The sequence below is a fragment of the Mustela putorius genome, unplaced genomic scaffold, assembly GCF_011764305.1.
Source record: "Mustela putorius furo isolate JIRA1106 unplaced genomic scaffold, ASM1176430v1.1 tig00003853_pilon_pilon_pilon, whole genome shotgun sequence".
Taxonomy (NCBI): domain Eukaryota; kingdom Metazoa; phylum Chordata; class Mammalia; order Carnivora; family Mustelidae; genus Mustela; species Mustela putorius.
This window is the reverse complement of record NW_025422005.1, coordinates 36603941-36618941: the sequence shown is the minus strand read 5'-3', so window position 1 is coordinate 36618941 and position 15001 is coordinate 36603941.

Genomic DNA, 15001 nt, shown 5'->3' with positions numbered 1-15001 from the left:
TGGTGATAATGGGCATCCCTACCATGTTCCTGACATTAGCGGGAAAGCTCTCAGTTTTTCTCCATTGACAATGACATTTACTGTGGGTTTTTCATAGATGGCTTTGATGATATTGAGGTATGTACCCTCTATCCCTAATTTTGAAGAATTCTGATCAGGAAGGGATGCTGTACTTTGTCAAATGCTTTTTCAGCATCTATTGAGAGTATCATATGGTTCTTGTTCTTTCTTTTATTAATGTATTATATCACATTGATTGATTTGTGGATATTGAACCAACCTTGCAGCCCAGGAATAAATCCCACTTGGTCATGGTGAATAATCCTTTTAATGTACTGTTGGATTCTATTGGCTAGTATTTTGGTGAGAATTTTCTCATCTGTGTTCATCAAGGATACTGATCTGTAATTCTCCATTTTGATGGGATCCTTGTCTGGTTTTGGGATCAAGGCAATGCTGCCCTCATAAAATGAGTTTGGAAGTTTTCCTTTCATTTCTATTTTTTTGTAACAGCGTCAGGAGACTAAGTATTAATTCTTCTTTAAATGTTTTGTAGAATTCTCCTGGGAAGCCCTCTGGCCCTGGGCTCTTGTTTGTTGGGAGATTTTTTATCTGCTTCAATCTCCTTACTGGTTATGGGTCTGTCCAGGTTTTCAATTTCTTCCTGGTTCAGTTTTGGTAGTTTATATGTCTCCAGGAATACATCCATTTCTTCCAGATTGTCAAATTTCCTGGCGTATAGTTGCGCATAATACATTCTTAAAACTGTTTGCCTTTCTTTGGTGTTGGTTCTGATCTCTCCTCTTTCATTCATGATTTCATTTATTTGGGTCCTTTCTCTTTTCTTTGTGATAAGTCTGGCCAGGGGTTTATTAATCTTATTAATTCTTTCAAAGAACCAGCTCCTAGTTTTGTTGATTTGTTCTATTGTTTTTTTGGATCCTATTTCATTGATTTCTGCTCTGATCATTACGATTTCTCTTCTCCTGCTGGGTTTAGGGTTTCTTTGTTGTTCTTTCTCCAGCTCTCTTAGGTGTAGGGTTAGGTTGTGTATTTGAGACCTTTCTTGTTCCTTGAGAAAGGCTTGTATCTCTATATATTTTCCTCTCAGGGCTGCTTTTGCTGTATCTGACAGATTTTGATCTGTTGTTTCCAATATCATTTGTTCCCATGAATTTCTTCAATTCTTCTTTAATTTCCTGGTTGACCCATTCATTTTTTAGAAGGATGCTCTTTATGTATTTGGGTTCTTTCCAAATTTTCTCTGTGATTGAGCTCTAGCTTCAGAGCATTGTAGTCTGAAAATATTCAGGGAATGATCCCAATCTTTTGATACCAGTTGAGACCTGATTTATGACCCAGTATGTGATCTATTTTGGAGAATGTTCCATGTGCACTACAGAAGAATGTGTATTCTGTTGCTTTGGGATGGAATATTCTGAATATGTCGGTGATGTCCATCTGGTCCAGTGTGTCATTTAAGGCCTTTATTTCCTTGTTGATCTTTTGCTTGGATGATCTGTCCATTTCAGTGAGGGGAGTGTTAAAGTCCCCTACTATAATTGTATTATTGTTGATGTGTTTGTTTGTTTGTTTGCCCATCTGTACCCCAATGTTTGATTTTGTTATTAATTGGTTTATATAGTTGGCTGCTCCCATGTCAGGGGCATAGATATTTAAAATTGTTAGATCTTGTTAGACAGACCCTTTGAGTATGATATAGTGTCCTTCCTCATCTCTTACTATAGTCTTTGGTTTAAAATCTAATTGATCTGATATAAGGATTGCCACCCCAACTTTCTTTGGATGTCCATTAGCATGGTAAATTGTTTTCCACCCCTCACTTTAAATCTGGAGGTGTCTTTGGGTCTAAAATGAGTTTCTTATAGACACAATATTGATGTGTTTTGTTTTTTTATCCATTTCGATACCCTGTGTCTTTTGATTGGGGCGTTTAGTCCATTTACATTCAGGGTAGCTATTGAGAGATATGAATTTAGTGCCATCGTATTGTCTGTAGGTTGACTGTTACTGTATATTGTCTCTGTTCCTTTCTGATCTACTTCTTCTAGGCTCTCTCTTTGCTTAGAGGACCCCTTTCAATATTTCCTATAGAGCTGGTTTGGTGTTTACAAATTCTTTTAGTTTTTGTTTGTCCTGGAAGCTTTTTATCTCTCCTTCTATTTTCAATGATAACCTAGCTGAATATAGTATTCTTTGCTGCATGTTTTTCTCATTTAGTGCTCTAAATATATCATGTCAGTTCTTTCTGGCCTGCCATGTCTCTGTGGATAAGTCTGTTGTCAATTTTTTTTTTAAAGATTTTATTTATTTATTTGACAGAGAGAAATCACAAGTAGATGGAGAGGCAGGCAGAGAGAGACAGAGGGAAGCAGGCTCCCCGCTGAGCAGAGAGCCTGATGCGGGACTCGATCCCAGCACCCTGATATCAGGACCTGAGCCGAAGGCAGCGGCTTAACCCACTGAGCCACCCAGGTGCCCCAGTCTGTTGTCAATTTAATACTTTTACGATTGTATGTTACAGATTTCTCCTGGGCTGCCTTCAGGACTTTCTCTTTGTCATTAAGACTTATAAATTTTACTATTAGATAACAGGGTATAGATCTATTCTTACTGATTTTGAGGGATATTCTCTGCACCTCCTGGATTTTGATGCTTGGTCTCTTTGCCACATTAGGGAAATTCTCTACAATAATTCTCTCCAATATACCTTCTGCTCCCCTCTCTCTTTCTTATTATTCTGGAATCCCAATTATTCTAATGTTGTTTCATCTTATGGTATCACTTATCTCTCGAATTCTCTCCTCATGGTCCAGTACTTGTTTGTCTCTCTTGTGCTCAGCTTCTTTATCCTCTGTCATTTGGTCTTCTAATTCTCTCTTCTGTCTCATTTATCCTAGCATTAAGAGCCTCCATTTTTTATTGCACCTCATTAATAGCTTTTTTGATTTCAACTTGGTTAGATTTCAGTTCTTTCATTTCTCTAGAAAGGGCTTTTATTTCTCCAGACAGGGTTTCTCTAATATCTTCCATACCTTTTTCAAGCCCATCTAGCTCCTTGAGAATCATCATTCTGTACTCTAGATCTGTCATATTACCAATGTCCGTATTGATTAGGTCCCTAGCCTTCAGTACTGCCTTTTGTTTTTTGCGTGTGTGTGCACACATGCGTATGTGTTTGTGGTAAGTTTTTCCACCTTCTCATTTTAGCCAGAGAAGAATATATGAAGGAGAGAATAAAGTACTAAAAGGGTGGCATAGACCCCAGGAAAATGTGCTTTAACCAAATCAGAAGAGACCCCAAATTGTGGGGGGATGAAAGGGGGTAAAAAGAAGTTCAGAAAAAAAAATTTTAGAAGAAAAAATATAAAAAAGAAAAATATATATATTAGTCTGGTGACTAGAACAGGGTCACCCTCTTAATTTGGGGAGTATTTTGGTCTCTTGGAAGAAACTACCTCCCAAATTTTAATGAATGAAAACATATAAGGGTAAACTTGATGAAGGGATGGAATATGACTATAAAGATAATTTTTTTTAATTTGTTAAAAATGAGTTGATAAACCTGAGGGTCTTGAAGGGGTAGGGGGTGAGAGGTTGGGGGAACAAGGTGGTGGTATTACGGTGGGCACGTATTGCATGGAGCACTGGGTGTGGTGCAAAAAACAATGAATACTGAAAAGAAATTTAAAGAAAGGAGTTGATAAGATAAGTTGGTTGGGAGAATAAAGAAAAAAAAAAGTGGATAGAATTTGCTCAGGCTGGAGACTAGAACAATGCCCTGTGCTAGATTTAGGGTATATTTTGATCTATTAGAAGAAGTTGTATCCCAGATTTTTTTAGAAGAAAAAAACCCTATGTGTATACAAAAAATAAAGTAAGATACAATGAAGGATAAATTATGACTATAATAATGAAGGTTCAAAAAAGATTTTTTAATGAAAGGTATTGTTAAGATAAACTAGTTTTAAAAACATCAAAAGAGGAAAGAGTAAAAGTTAAAAAATTTTAGCATAAGAAAAAATAAAATTAAAAAATTTATTAACTTTGCAAGACTAAATAATCATGGGGAGAAAACCATAAATTCCATGCTTTTCTTTCTCCTTCTCTGGAATTCTGCTGTTCTCCTTGGTAAGTGAACTTGGTCTTGGCTGGATTTCCTGCTGATCTTCTGGGGGAAGGGCCTGTTGTAATGATTCTCAAGTATCTTTGCCTGAGGCAGAATTTCACCACCTTTACCAGGGGCCAGGCTAAGAATCCGCTCAGGTTTGCTTTTGGAAGTTTTTGTTCCGTGAACACTCTCCGTAGAGTTCCAGAGGATGGGAATGAAAATGGCAGACTCCCAATCTCCAGCCCAGAGGAGAAGAGAGATCAGGGCCCCACTTCTCAGTGCACCCTCAGAGAAAATGCTCAATCACTCTCATCTCCGTGTTCGCTGGCTGCACTCTGAGCTCACCCAGCCTGTGACCAACTGTCTCTGTCTCTGGCACACAGCCCCGCCTGGAGTCTCCAAACCCCGCAGATCCCTGTGCTTTTCCTGGGGGTGGGGGTGTCTCCCTGGATCTTGTAGGGTCCCTGCTCAAAGAGTAGTGGCCTGACTGTGCCAGGAATCACAGTTTAAGGTAACCCCGAGTTGAGAGCTCACTCCTCAGCTCTATCTCTGTACCAGCTTCCCCACTCTAATACCTGCAAGCTCTGCAACACTCAGACACCCCCGATCCTTCTGTGACCCTACAGGACCTGAGACCATGCTGTCCCCACATAGCTTCACCCCAGCTTAGCCTCTCGAGTGATGTCCCTCAGTGGAGCAGACATTTAAGAGTTCCGAATTTGTGCTCCATTGCTCCACCACTTGCCAGGAGCCAGTCCCTCCCCCCACAGTCTATCTTTCTGTCGCTTCAGATTAACTTCTCCAAGGGTCTTACCTTTCAGAAAGTGGTTGATTTTCTGTTTCTAGAATTGCTGCTCTTCTTCTCTTCAATCTCCTATTGGATTTGTAGGTGTTCATAATGGTTTGATAACCTATCTAGCTGATCTCCTGCTGCCTCATATCATCTCAGCCTGCTAGTTCTCCACCATCTTGACTCCTCTGAATACCCAACTTTTGTATCAACATGGATGGGACTGGAAGAGATTACGCTGAGTGAAATAAGTCAAGCAGAGAAAGCCAATTATCATATGGTTTCATTAATTGTGGAGCATACAGAATAACACAGAGGACATTAGGAAAAGGAAAGGAAAACTGAATTGGGGAAATCGGAGGGGGAGATGACCCATGGGAGACTATAGACTCTGAGAAACAAACTGAGTGTTTTGGAAGGGAGGGGGTGGGATGGGTGAGCCTGGTGGTAGGTATTAAAGAGGGCACATACTGCATGGAGCACTGGGTGTGGTGTATAAACAATGACTCTTGAAACACTGAAAAAATAAAACTAAAAAAAAAAAAAAAAAAAAAAAAAAAACAACAAGCAAACTCTGGGGCAGGAAAAATAATGGTGTCTTTCAGGAGCTGCCACCTGCTGAAACAGTGGCCTGAGACGAGGCTGGAGAGCATTCAGAGGGTGGTTGTACTCTAAGATAGGATGCTTTAAAAATTAGGTAGAGAATATAAAAAGCTTTGGCATCATGCCAACACAGAGTAAGCATTATACATAAAAATGGCATCTGGGGGGCGCCTGGGTGGCTCAATGGGTTAAACCATCTGCCTTCAGCTCAGGTCATGATCTCAGGGTCCTGGGATCGAGCCCCACATCGGGCTCTCTGCTTAACAGGGAGCCTGCCTCCCCCTCTCTCTCTGCCTACTTGTGATCTCTGTCAAGTAAATAAATAAAATCTTTTTTTTAAAAAATGGCATCTGGCACTAGCAAGACTGGAGTACAAATTTGAGGTCATGGTCCTAAGTGTGACATTAACTTTCTTCAGGAGCTTGACAAAGTCAACTAAGTCCCTGGGTCTTCATTTTCCTGTCTGTAAATTAAGGTTAATAAATTGTTCAGTGGTTATGTCTGTGCTTTGGAATCCTATGCAAATATTAAGAAAATATTTTGGAAGCTTTACTGCATGCCAACACCAAGCAGAGTACTGGGTCAGGAACCCTCACTTCCTCAGAATAATTTATAGCACATTCCAGTTAGAAAGTCCTGCTACAGAATGTCCCCAGGCAAGAAAAAACATGAGAGTTCTGTGTCTTCACTTGGGTGGGTAAAGCAAACAAATATTCAGGATTGAAAACCTGTTGGCTGGGACATGCAGTCCTTATAGGGGAGTACAAGTCAACAAGGTATGATATATTGCATCAGCATCCAACAGAATGTTATCAGTCCCAGAAACAGGAATGCCTGGCGTTCTCTTCCCACAGGAGTAATCCCTTCAAGCTGCCACCTTGGGGACTGACTGCAAACACTCCTCTGTCTTCCTGTGGCCTGTTGACAGAACCAGGAAGCCTCCAGGAATAAAAATACTAATTTCCCTCTAAAATGTGGCAACCCAAACTGAATCTAGTCTCTAAAACAGTGCACCACTGGGTATTGACCTCAAAGATACAGATGTAGTGAAAAGAAGGGCAATATGTACCCAGTGTTCATAGAAGCAATGGCCACAATTGCCAAACTGTGGAAAGAACCAAGATGCCCTTCAACAGATGAATTGATGAAGAAGATATGGTCCAAATATATAATGGAATATTATGCCTCCATCAGAAAGGATTAATACCCAACTTTTGTATCAACATGGAGGGAACTCGAGGAGATTGTGCAGAGTGAAATAAGTCAAGCAGAAAAACATAATTATATGGTTTCACTTACTTGTGGAGTGCCACTTCCTGACAGCGCACAGGAAAAGAATGAGGCACAAACAAGTCAGCTGCAAGAGAAAGGGAGCAGGGGCCAAGAGTAGAAAAGACTGTCACCCTGAACAACTCCTTAGTTCCATATGTATTAGATATAGCCAGTAATTAACAAAGTTGCTGGGGCACCTGGGTGGCTCAGTGGGTTAAGCCGCTGCCTTCAGCTCAGGTTATGATCTCAGGGTCCTGGGATTGAGTCCCACATCGGGCTCTCTGCTCAGCAGGGAGCCTGCTTCCCTCTCTCTCTCTCTCTGCCTGCCTCTCCATCTACTTGTGATTTCTCTCTGTCAAATAAATAAATAAAATCTTTAGAAAAAAAGTTGCTGAAGAAGGCAACACATTAATCATATGTCTTGAGGATAAACAAGAAGAAAGGCAAAATATATTCTGGTTAAGCAGTACAGAGTTTATAGTTAAACAAGCACATTTAAAGGGATCATTTAATTAGCCACTGGTGCTCTCCAGGGAAGGAGAGATAATGGAGAAATGAAGCAGGTGGTGTTCCGCCCTGAGCTGGGCATCCCCAGCTTCTCAGCTTCAAGGACGTATATCATCCTCTCCCCCACAGGCCTGTTGCCAGTGTATGTTTTTTTAAAGGCTATATCTAAACATGCTTGGTAACTAGTATAATTTCTCATAAGTTATATTTTAAGTAATATATTGTTCTGAAGAACAGTTACAGTGGAGCATAAGGAATAACATGAAGGACATTAGGAAAAGGAAAGGAAAAGTGAGCTGGGGGAAATCAAAGGGGGAGACAAACCATGAGAGACTGTGGACTCTGAGAAACAAATGGAGGGTTTTGGAGGGGAGGATGGTGGGAGGTTGGGTGAGCCTGGTGGTGGGTATTAAGGAGGGCACGTATTGCATGGAGCACTAGGTGTGGTGCATAAACAATGAATCTTGCAACAATGAAAAAATTAAATTAGATTTAAAAAAACCAGTGACCTAATGGTCCAATGTGATCCTGATTTCCTCCTCCATTCATTCATCAAGCAGTAAGAATTTACTCAGCATCATCAAAGGTACAACCTTCTGTCCCAGACTTCAGAAGCCTAAAGACACAGGTTGCTTTGTTGCAATCTTCAAAGACTCCTTGGTTGGGGTGTCTGGGTAGCAGATGAATGAGAAAGATATTGACTGTGTAATAAACATTGACCACGTCAGCACAATTAAGAATTGAGCTGATTCTTGGCAGACAGTTCTGCATTCTGCTTTTCTTACTTTCCTCTAAGCTCTACCCACATCCTAAATAATTCTCCATGAGCATCATGCTCAATGACTGCTACATCTAGCCACGTAGTGTGCTCCATACTTGCTCACAAAAACTGCCCTGCATAGGGAGGCTTGCATTTATGTGGGGTTAATACCTGAAATACAGTCCTGCTCCTGGGAAACACTGGATCAAATAGAACAAACATGAAATGTCCCCTGCAAAGTTTGGCAGCTACCACGTGTGGGCTGGAAAATGGTTTTCAGCAAATCCTTCACAGCAAGGTCTCTGGGGCCACAACCCTAGGGTGAATGCTGGCTCCAACTCCTACCAGGAATGTGACACTTGGCAGGGTAGCTTAACTCTTTGTGCCTTACTTGTGTCATGAGGACTATGGGGTTATTTTATTAATTAATTAATTATCTGTCTATTTATTTATTTATTTTACATTCAACTTATTTAACACAAAGTGTATATCATTTTCAAGAGTAGACTTTAGGGGGCACCTGGGTGGCTCAGTGGGTTAAAACCGCTGCCTTCGGCTCAGGTCATGGTCCCAGAGTCCTGGGATCGAGCCCCGCATTGGGCTTCCTGCTCAGTGGGGAGCCTGCTTCCTTCTCTCTCTGTATCTACCTGCCTCTCTGCCTACTTGTGATCTGTCTGTCAAAAAAATAAATAAAATTTTTTAAAAAAAGAGTAGACTTTAGTGATTTATCACTTACATATTACACTCAGTCCTCATCACAATAGGTATCCTCCTTAATGCCCATCACCCATTTACCCCTTCCCCCCACCCACCTCCCCTCCAGCAACCCTCAGTTTGTTTTCTGTAGTTTAGAGTTGTTTATGGTTTGCCTCCCTCTCTGCTTTTATTTCATTTTATTTTTCCTTCCCATTCCCTATGTTCATCTCCTTTGTTTCTTAAGTTCCACGTATGAGTGAAATCTTTCACTAACAGACTGTTTCTTTCACTAACAGACTGATTACGCTTAGAATAATACCCTGAAATTTCATCCACATCCTTGCAAATGGCAAGACTTCATTCTTTTGGATGGCTGAGTAATATTCCATTGTATATATATACCACTTCTTTATCCATTCATCTGCTGATGGATATCTAGGATCTTTCCACATTTTGGCTTTTGTACATTGCTGCTATAAACAGCAGGTTTGTATTTGGGGTACATGAGCTCCTTCACATCACTATTTTTGTTTCCTTGGATAAATATCTAATAGTGCAAATGCTGGATGGTAGGGTGGCTGTATTTTTACTTTTCTGAGGAACCTCCATACTGTTTTCCACAGTGGCTGCACCAGTTTGTATTCCCACCAAGAGTGCAAGAGGGTTCCCCTCTCTCAGCAGCCTCACCAAAACTTGTTTCCTGAATTGTTTTTTTAGCCACTCTGACTGATGTGGAATAGTATCTCATTGTGGTTTTGATTTGCGTTTCCCTGAGGATGAGCGATGTTGAGCATCTTTTCATGTGTCTGTTGGCCATTTGTATGTCCTCTTTGGAGAACTATCTGCTCATGTCTTCTGTCCATCGCTTGACTGGATTTTTTGCTTTATGGCTGTAGACCTTGGGAAGTTCTTTATAGATTTTGGATAGTAGCTCTTTATTTGATAAGACAGCGGAAAATATCTTCTCTCATTCTGTGGATGACCTTTCAGTTTTGTTTACTGTGTTCTTCTCTGTGCAGGGATTTATCTTGATGAGGTCCAATGGGTAGAATTTTGGTTTTTCTTCCTGTTGCATCTGGAGATGTGTCTAGGAAGAAGTTGCTGTGGACTGAGGTCAAAAGGGTTGCTGCCTGTTTTCTCTTCTAGGAAAGTGATGGTTTCTTGTGTTACCTTAAGTGCTTCATCCATTTTGAGTTTTCTTTTTGTGTGTAAGAAAGTGGCCCAGTTCATTGGGGAGGATATGTGCTTTGGTGAGTGCTGTGAAGTGTGTAAACCTGGCGATTCACAGACCTGTACCCCTGGGGATAAAAATATATGTTTATAAAAAATAGAAAATTTTTAAAAAAGAAAAAAAAAAGAAAGTGGTCCAGTTTCATTCTTCTGCATGTCACTGTCCAGTTTTCCGAACACCATTTGTTGAAGAGACTGTCTTATTCCCACGAATAGTTTTCCCTGCTTTGTCAACCAGTTGGCCACATAGTTGTGGGTCTATTTCTGGGTTCTCTATTCTGTTCCACTGATCTCTGTGTCTATTTTTGTGCCAGCACCAGACTGCCTTGATGATGACAGCTTGAAGTCTGGCATTGTGATGTCTCCTTCTGCTTTTCTTTTTCAGCATTACTTTGACTATTGAGGGTCTTTTCTGGTTTCATACAAATTTTGGGAATGTTTGTTCTAGCTCTGGGGAAAAGGCTGGGGGTATTTTGATAGAGACTGTTTTTCATTTCTTTGTGTCTTCTTTAATTTTCTCATAAGTGTTTTATAATTTTCAAATCTTTTACCCCTTTGTTTAGGTTTATTCCTAGATATCTTATGGTATTCGATCTAATTGTAAATGGGATTGATTCTTTGATTTCTCTTTCTGCTGCTTCATTATTGGTGTATAGAAATGCAGCAGACTTCTATACATTGATTTTATATGCTGAGACTTTGCCAAATTCATGTACCAGTTCTCGCAATTTTTTGGTGGACTCTTTTTGGGTTTTGACATAGAGTATAATGCCATCTGCAAAGAGTCAAACTTTGACTTCTTCTTTGCCCATTTGGATGCCTTTTATTTCTTTCTGTTGTCTGCTTACCAAGGCTCAGACTTCCAGTACTATGTTGAACAACAGTGGTGAGAGTAGACCTTAGACCTGTCATGTTTTGACCTTAGAGGAAAAGCTGTTTCCCCATTGTGGATGGTATTACTTATGTGTCTTTCCCTTATGGTCTTTAGGATGCTGACGTATGTTCCTTCTATCCCTACTTTCTTGAGGGTTTTTATCATGAAAGGATGCTATCAAATGCTTTTTCTGCACCTGTTGAGAGGATCATGTTTCTTACCCTTTCTTTTATAAATGGGGTGTAGCACATCGATTGATTTGCAGATTCTGGACCACCTCTACAGTCCAGGAATAAGTCCCAGTTGATCGTGTGAATATTCTTTAATGGACCATTGAATTCAATTTCCTAGTTACTTGTTGAGAAATTTTGTACCTGTGTTTGTCAAGGATATTGGTCTGTAATCCTCCTTTTTTTTTTTCATTTATTTATTTTCAGCATAACAGTATCATTATTTTTTCACCTCACCCAGTGCTCCATGCAATCCGTGCCCTCTATAATACCCACCACCTGGTACCCCGACCTCCCCCCCCCCGCTACTTCAAATCCCTCAGATTGTTTTTCAGAGTCCATAATCTCTCATGATTCACCTCCCCTTCCAATTTACCCCAAGCCCCTTCTCTCTAACTCCCCGTGTCCTCCATGTTTTTTGTTATGCTCCACAAATAAGTGAAACCATATGATAATTGACTCTCTCTGCTTGACTTTTAGTGGTGTCTTTGTCTGGCTTTGGAATCAAGGTAATCATTGCCTCACAGAATGAGTTTGGAAGTTTTCCTTCTGTGTCTAATTTTTGGAATGGTCCCAAAAGGATAGCTGTCAACTCTTCTTTAAATGTTGGTAGAAATCCCTTGGGAAGTTATCTGGCTCTGGGCTCTTGTTCATTAGATAGTTTTTGATTACTGATTCAATTTCTTCACTAGCTATGAGTCCGTTCAAATCTTCTATTTCTTTCTGTTTCAGTTTTGGTAGATTATATGTTTCTAGGAATTTGTCCATTTTTTCCAGATTCCCAATTTGTTGGCCTATGGTTGCTCATAATCTGCTCTTATAATTGTTTGTATTTCTGTGGTGTTGGTTGTGGTAACTCCCTTTTCATTTGTCATTTTATTTTGGGGGGTTGTTTCTCTTTTCTTTTGATACACCTGGGTCAGGGATTATCAATTTTGTTCATTCTTTCAGAGAACCAGCTCCTAGTTTCATTGATATGCTCTACAGTGGTTTTTAAAATTTTTCTATATCATTTATTTCTGCTCTAATCTTTATTATTTCCCTTGTTCTGCTGGTTCTAGGCTTTATTTGCTGTGCCCCACCACCACGAACTCCATTAGGTTAAGGTTAAGTTGTGTATTTGAGACTCTTCTTGCTTCTTGAGGAAGGCCTGGATTGGTATATACTTCTCTCTTTTGACCACCTTTGCTGCATCCCAAAGTTTTGGACTTTTGGTCATGTTTTCATGTTCATTTGCTTCCATGTATATATTTTATTTCTTCTTTAATTTCCTGGTGAACCCATTCATTCTTAAGTAGGCTGTTGTTAACCTCTGTGTATTTGTGGTCCTTCCAAAGTTTTTTTCTCATGGTCGACTTCAAGTTTCCTTGTGTTGTGGTCTGAAAATATGTATGGTATGATCTCACTCTTTTTGTACTGCGTGAGCCCTGATTTGTGAGTCAGTATGCCATCTGTTCTGGAGAGTGTCCCATGTGCATTTGAAAAGAATGTGTATTCTGCTGCTTCAGGATGAAAATCTCTGAATAGAACTCTTATGTGCATCTGTCCCAGTGTGTCATTCAAAGCCCTTGTTTCCATGTTGATTTTCTGCTTAGATGTTCTGTCCATTGCTGTGAGTGTGGTGTTAAAGTCCTCTACTCTTATTGCACTATTATCGATGAGTTTATCTAAGCTTGTTATTAATTGATTGATATATTTGACTGCTCCCAAGAGGGGAGTATAAATATTTACAATGGTTAAATCTTCTTGTTGGATAGACCCATTTATTATGATATAGTGCCTTTGTTCATCTCTTATAAACCTCTTCACTTTAAAATCTAGTTTGTCTGATGTAGGTATGGCTACCCTAGCTTTTTTTTTTTTTTTCCATTAGTATGATAACTGGTTCTCCATTGCTTTCAGTGTCAGGGTATCTTTGGGTCTGAAGTGAGTCTCTTGCAAGCAGCGTATCAATGGGTCTTTTTTAAAGAATTTTATCACCATATAATATAGTTTTGGCTGCAGGGTTACAAGTCTGTGAATCATCAGTCTTACACAGTTCACAGCAGTCACCATAGCACATACACTCCCCAATGTCCATAACCCAGACACCTCTCCCTCTCCCCACCTCTCAGCAACCCTCAGTTGGTTTCCTGATATTAGGAGTCTCTCATGGTTTGTCTCCCTCACCAGGCCCATCGTATTTCTTTTTGTCCCTCCCTTCCATCCAAGACCCCCCGCCCTTCCTCCTTCCTCTCAAATTTCTCATATCAGAGAGATGATATGATAATTGTGTTTTTTTGATTGATATATTTCACTTAGCATAATACCCTCTGGTTCCATCCACATTGTGAATGGCAAGATTTTGGATGCCATTTTTGATGACTGCAATATATATATATACATATATATATATATGTATATATATATACATATACACACACACACATACATACACACCACTCTTCTTTATCCATTCATCTGTTGATGTACATCTAGGTTCATTCCATCATTTGGCTGTTGTGGATATTGCTGCCATAAACATTCGGGTGCATGTGCCCCTTTGGATCACTACATTTATATCCTTAGAATAAATACCCAGTAATGCAATTACTGGGTCATAAGGTAGCTCTATTTTCAACTTTTTGAGGAACCTCCACACTGTTTTTTCAGAGTGGTTGCACCAGCTTGCATTCCCACCAACAGTATAAGAGGGTTCCCATTTTCCACCACCTTGCCAGCATCTGTTGTTTCCTGGGTTATTAATTTTAGCCATTCTGAGTGGTGTGAGGTGATATCTCACTGTGGTATGGTTTTGGTTTGTATTTTTCTGACTGCAAGTAATGTTGAGCACTTTTTCATGTGTCTGTTAGCTATTTGGATGTCTTCTTTGCAGAAATGTCTGTTCATGTCTTCTGCCCATTTCTTGATTGCATTCTTTTTTCATTGGGAGTTGAGTCTGTTAAGTTCTTTATAGATTTTGGATACTAGCCCTTTATCTGATATGCCATTTGCAAATATCTCCTCCCATTCTGTCGGTTGTCTTTTGGTTTTGTTAACTGTTCCCTTTGCTGTGCAAAAGCTTTTGGTCTCGATGAAATCCCCATAGTTCATTTTTGCACTTGCTTCCCTTGCTTTGATGCTGTTTCTAGGAAGAAGTTGCTGCAGCTGAGGTTGAAGAGGTTTCTGCCTGTGTTCTCCTCATGGATTTGGATGGATTCCTATCTCACATTGAGTATTCTCGTCCATTTTGAGTCTATTTTTGTGTGTGGTGTAAGGAAATGATCTGGTTCCATTCTTCTGCATGTGGCTCTCCAATTTTCCCAACATCATTTGTTGAAGAGACTGTCTTTTTTCCATTGGACACTGTTTCCTGCTTTGCCAAAAATTAGTTGACCATAGAGTTGGGGGTCCATTTTTGGGCTCCCTATTCTGCTCCATTGATCTATGTATCTGTTTTTGTGCCAGTACCTTACTGTCTTGATGATTACAACTCTGGAATAGAGCTTGAAGTGTGGAACTGTGATGCCACCAACTTTGGCTTTGTTTTTCAACATTCCTCTGGCTATTTAGGGTCTTTTCCGTTTTCCTTAATTTCTCTTTATTCTGTCTTGCTGTTCGTGTAAAGAAATGCAACTGATTCCTGTGCATTGATTTTGGCACTGGCGCTGTACTGAATTCCTGTATGTGTTCTAGCAGTTTTGGAGTGGAGTCTGTTGGGTTTTCCACATAAAGTATCATATCATCTGCAAAAAGCAATAGTTTGACTTCTTTTTTTGCCAATTCAGATTTCTCAATTGATTCCTTAATTTCTCTTTCTTCTGTCTTGTTGTTGGTGTAGAGAAATGCTACTGATTTCTGTGCATTGATTTTATATCCTGACACTTTACTGAATTCCTGTACAAGTACTAGCAGATTTGGAGAGGAG